A 5,857-nucleotide genomic window follows, 5' to 3' on the forward strand; every position below is an offset into this window, starting at 1 on the left:
CGGCAAACTAAGTGTAATACATAGATATCATCGCTTAAAATGTGTATACATATTTTTGGTACCCGCCCCCCATATGTTCCCAGCAAGAAAAGAAAAATAGCTCAGGGCAGTCTGAGCTAAGTGAGGTATGCAAAATAAATCAGGCCCAGAGAGGCATGAGTATGGGATTTCAGCCACCCCTTCATACCCATGCCCAGGGGCAATTGTTTAAAGATATCTTGTTATTGTTTAGCTGCTCACCTACTAAAGTCTGCTATTTAGAGCGTTCATCTACTCATCAAGAACCTTGACTTTCTTAACCACCCCTTACCTTAGCTCAGCATTTCTTTTACTGATTTCTAACTGTTTAGACAGAGTTTAACTCTTTCTAACAATTGCTGATCAGAAAACCTTTGAATCCACGTGGTTATGACCAGTAAGCCCCTATTGGAGATGCCTTGCCTTTCCAGGGTCAACCAGCATAAACCTCATGTGTATTGATATATGTATTGGCTATAACTTCTAGCTCCCTCAAAATGTATAAAGCCAAGCTGTCATTCAAACATTTGAGGCACATGTTCTCAAAACCTCTTGGGATGTGCCACAGGACTAGGGCACTCACATTGGCTAAGAATAAACTTTTTTTTTTTAAATTCTGAGTCTTAAGTTTTATTTAAATAACCTCAAGGGCAACAGAGTGGGCCAATTACCACCCCTTTCTTGTAACACCAATTAACCAAACCAGGGAGAATGACTACAGCGTGTAGCCAAGCCCGTCATGTGAAGGGTGGGATGCCTCTCAGTGGGGGCGGCCTCGGCCTCGGCCCTGGCCAGCTGCTGGGGGAGCATCCACAGTTGAGCAGGGATTCTTGATGGTTTCATCTACTGACACGATCAAGCACGCAGCCTCAGAGGCTGCTGTCAGGGCATTGATGCGCACCATAGCTGGCTCCCACACAAAGGCCTCAAAGTTGTCAGCAATGTCCTCATTGTTGATGTCCACTCCATACCACATGCCCCCCAGGCAAGCTGAGCCCTCAGCTTGTTGAGGATGTTAGTGGCATCAAAGCCAGCATTGTCACACAGCTGGCATGGGATAATCTCCAAGGCTTTGGCATATGCCCCAATCAACAGCTGCTGTTTTCCTGGAATAGTTCTTGAGTAAGTCCGCAGGTACTTGGAGAGCTCCATTTCCATGGCCCCGCCACCAGCCACCACTGAATCATTCTTGATCGCCCTCCTGACAATCATGATGGCATCATGCAAGGACCGCTCTGTCTCCTCCATAAAGTGCTCGGCACCACCTCGGAAGATGAAGGTGCATGTCTTGGCCTTGGGGCAGCCAGTGAAGAAATTGTACCTCTCGCCTCCAATCTGGGTCTCTTCAAACAACTGGCAGCGTCCTAGCACATCTGCTGACAGAGCATTCACACTGGTCTGGATTGAGCCTCCACAGGCCATCATTGTCCTCTTCAGATCCTCCTCAGGTACTCGGCCAGCACAGAACATGTCCCTGTCAGCAAAGTACTGGGTGGCCACATCCCCAGTGGGGAGTTTGGATAAGACAACTTTGGCTCCAGAATGATGGATCTTCTCTAACTTGTCGTAAAGAATATTCCACTCAGCATCAACAATCGCCTGATAATCCTCAACTGTGTGGACTCTGATCTCAGCATTGTCTTTCTCAGCTTTCAACTCGAGCTCAACATTTAAAAGGGCAATCTTGGGATTATCGTACTTTTTGGGTTGCATTTCAAACCCAGCATAAGAAAAAGTCTTCTTGAATGCAACACCAGCTACCAGCTGAGAATCCTCTAGGGCTCCACCCTGCACCTTCTTGATTCCAATCATTTTAAGCTGCAGCAAATCATCAAGCATCATAACTGCATCAACCACCATCTTAGCAAAGAAGGCTTTCTGCTGGGAGATCAGCTTGGAGCTCAGAGCAGTCATGGCACATTTCTCCAGCAGTTTCCTCTGCTCCAATTTATCTGCCTTCTTCACGGTCACAGCAATCTCTTTGATCTTGTTAACTGCCAGCTGCGTGGCTGTGCGGAAAGCTCGAATGATGATCTGGGGGTGTAAACCTTCCTCCACATACGGTTTCACCTGCTTCAGAAACTCTGCAGCCAGCAAGGTCACTGAGGTGGTGCCATCACCAACCTCAGCATCCTGGGATTTGGCAATGTCCACTAAAGTCTTTGCTGCAGGATGAACAACATCGAGTTTCAGAATTGTTGCCCCATCATTAGAAATGGTTGCTTTGCCTCGACCATCCACAATAAGCTTGTCCATGCCACGGGGACCCAGGGTGGTTCTTACAGCCTCAGCAATCACCTGGCAGGCACTGATGTTACTCACAAGCTGGGGGATGCCTTGGGAGCTATCAGTCCCCTCCTTCAATAGGATAACTGGTGTGGGCATCATTTTGAACTCTTATTCAGTGGCCTGCCACTCCTCTTCTCTTCGTGCCTGGGCCCAAGAATAAACTTCTTTAAATATTTTACAGTTTGGTATTTCTGTCAACAGGCTATGCTACATTTTATTTATCCATCCTTCAGTTGAAGGACATTTGAATTGGTTCTTCTTTTTTGACAACTATTAATAAGCCTACAAAATTCTGTGTATGTTTGTGTGTGTGTGTGTGTCTGTGTGTGTGCACATATATTTTCATTTTCCTTCGTTATACACATAGGAGAATTGTTCAGTCAAATAGTAACTCTATGTTTAATATTTTGAGGAACTGTCAAACTGTTTTCCAAAGTGGGTGCACCATATTATATTCCCACTAGCAGTGAATGAAGGTTCCAATTTCTCTATGACCTCACCCATGCTTTTATTATTGTCTTTTTTATTATAGCCAGCCTACTGGATGTGAAGTGGTATCTCACTGGGATTTTGATTTTCATTTCCCTGACGGCTAATGATGTTGAGCATCTCTTCACGTCCTTATTGACAATTTGTATATCCTCTTTGGAGAAATGCTTGTTCAGACCCTTTGTTCATGTCAGCATTTGGTTTCTATGGTGAGTTTGTCCTTGTGCTGGGAAGGAAGGCTTAACAACTAATGCTTGAGATAACATGAGAGAATGAGAATGGCTCACTAAGTATGGGGAAATTTTTTTTGGTTGTGAAGGACTAGGTTTTTTCCTGCATTTTCTGTGCTCTTCCCATTTTCTTTCAAGTCACGGCTCTGACCCAGGTTGGTTTCTAACATAGCCAAGTATAGGGAAAGAAATAGGGACTTGAGCCAGAGACATCATGAAAGCAACATTGTGGCAAAGCTGAAGAAAGGGTTGAAGATGTTTATTTATCTCTAGGCCTGGAGGCTGAGGCTGGACTGGCAAGTTGACCCTTCAACCAATACCCCTAACCATCTCCAACTCAAGAACTTTAAAGAGTCATGTTGATAGAAAGGTGACAATGCCAGAGAAATATGTTTTCAAAGTGATTCACCATTTCTCAGCCAGACTTGTTAGCAGCAAATGTTATAGGGGTGTATGTGTGTGAATGTGGACTGTCTTTAAATAGGAAACAATTTTTAGAAAAAAAAAATTTTAATTTGAGGTATGAGAGAGACTTCTAGAATCCTGTGGGTACATCATGGCTGCCTAAAACTGAATCTCCCCACACATTTCCAGAAACTATCAATAAGGAGAGCAAATTAAGCCACCCGTAAGTGACATACAGATGGACTTCCTCCATATGTAAGAGGTGCTCAATGTTTGCTGAATTAAAGAATGAATGAATGAATGGCACAACTGCAGAGGAAATGGGCATGCCTTTCTTTTCCAACACTGCAACCCATATGGAGCCCTCGTACTCGTCAGATGTAACAGCATTGTGGGATTAAAGGTCTGTCCACCCATTGGAGAGTGAGTTCTGGTGGCAAGGACGGTGACTTCTTCATTCAGCCAATGTCTGTGAAGCTCGCACTGTGTGTGGGGCAGGGTGCCAGGTGCTTGTGGGGCAGGAGTGAGGCATGAGACCAAGTACTGCCCCCAGAGCTGCCCAGTTATGAACTGATTCCTCTTCGTATCTCCATCACCTACCCAGTCTAGTAAATGCTCAGTAAGTATTCCTGTTCCTTTGCTCACAGGGTCTTTTTTTTATTTTATTTTAGTTGGAGTCTCACTCTGTTGCCCAGGCTGGAGGGCAGTGGCATACTCATGGCCACCACAGCCTCAACCTACTGGGCTCAGGTAATCCTTCTGCCTCAACCTTCCAAGTAGCTGGAACTACAGGCACGTGCCATCATGCCTGGCTAATTTTTTGATTTTTATTGTAGAGATGAGGTCTCACTAAGTTGCCCAGGCTGGTCTCAAACCTGTGGGCTCAGGCAATCCTCTCACCTCAGCCTCCCAAAGTGCTGGGATTATAGGCATGAGCTACTGCGCCTGGCTTCTCACCGGGTCTTTAAAGGAAAGATGTACAGTTGTTCCACTGGAAGCACCTTCTCATTTCTCGAGAGATTCAAAGAGACCATGTGGCTTCTGAGTGGCTCCTTAGTGGACTCCTTTAACTCACGGAATCCCACTTCCCACTTCTTTGATCTGTTGTTGAAACTGTGCTTTTCTGGTGTGCCCTTGTACCCCCTCCACAGTCGTGCTCTTATTCCGTTGAGGCACTATTCTCGAGTTCAACCTTTTCCTTCAACTAGTCACCCACCCCATGGAAAATGAGGTGACTCCCTCACAGCAAACCTGCCACGTTTCTCCCTGTCATCGTACAAGGGGCATTTGTTTTGTTTGCTCTGGATTCTCGTGACTTTGAAAGGCAAGATGGACAGGGCAGGCTCATTCCAGGAAGCTGGGAGGGAGTTTGGTTGCAGCCCATGGAAACCTTTGCTTTGGGGAAAATCTTGTCTCTGCATCAAGACAAGCTTCCTGGAGGAAGTCTGTGGGAGGTACCCAGGCCTTTCCCTGGTGCAGCAAGGGTAGGTGTTCCCTCCTCTAAATCAACTCTCAAGTGTTGGAGATGAGAAGACTTAGCCAAGAAATAACCATGACCTCCAGCCTTCCCCCTTACTAGAAAGTAGTAAAAACAAACAAACAAAGGAGAGACATCACAGTTTGCCTGGTACTGCCATTCTTCGGTTCAGCCAACACTACTCACAGTCTGGGCGGCAGGCACACAACTGGGCCAGAGGATTCTGCAGTGACCAGTACATGGTTCCTGACCTCAAGGATTCACTCTCTGGTGATTACATAAAGAGATTACATAAAGAGATTAAATCACCCATCATTGACATATAGATGGAATTCTCCATATGTAAGAAGTGCTCAGTGGGTAGTTTAATTATGGGTAGTTTCAATTACATAAAGAGATGATTACAGAATCATCTCCTTGGAGAGGGTCCAAACTTCTTTGCAAGGGTTGCAAGTCTCTGCACAATTGGTTCTTGGGGTCTACCCCAACCTTACCTCCTCCACCTGTCCCTATTCTCCCCGCCGTCCATGGTGCCTCAACCACACCAAGCAGCATGGGAGTCCCTAACAGTGGTGATGTTTCGTACTCTTGCTTAAGCTACTCCTCTGCCTGTTACGCCCTTCCCTTAAGCCAGTAAAGATGTCTGTGTTCCCTTTTTGGACAGTGGCGGTTCATCTGCCGCAAATCTCAGCTGAAGAAGGGCGAAGCCTGAAACGTCATTCAAGCTCTGAAATTTTCTTTTTTTCCCTAAGACTGGACATTTCACTTAATGAATTAAAACTATCTTGTGACTTAAAAGTAACCATAGTAGCTGGGTACAGTGGCTCATGCCTATAATCCCAGAACTTTGGGAGGCTGAGGTGAGAGGATTGCCTGAGCCCATGGGTTTGGGAACAGCCTGGGCAACTTGGCGAGACCTCATCTCTACAATAAATAAAAAAATTAGCCG

The 5,857-nt window shown here is 45.7% G+C and overlaps 1 pseudogene across 1 annotated transcript; it reads right to left on the reverse strand.

Moving 5' to 3' along the window:
- Positions 1 to 630: 630 nt before the first annotated feature.
- On the reverse strand, positions 631 to 2,454 carry LOC103274371 (annotated as a pseudogene). The gene has a single exon (XR_505255.1). The product of XR_505255.1 is annotated as a T-complex protein 1 subunit eta pseudogene (transcript).
- Between the last annotated feature and the right edge of the window lie 3,403 nt (positions 2,455 to 5,857).

This window comes from Carlito syrichta, unplaced genomic scaffold (assembly GCF_000164805.1).
Source record: "Carlito syrichta isolate Samal-C Ts95f unplaced genomic scaffold, Tarsius_syrichta-2.0.1 Scaffold314750, whole genome shotgun sequence".
NCBI lineage: Eukaryota > Metazoa > Chordata > Mammalia > Primates > Tarsiidae > Carlito > Carlito syrichta.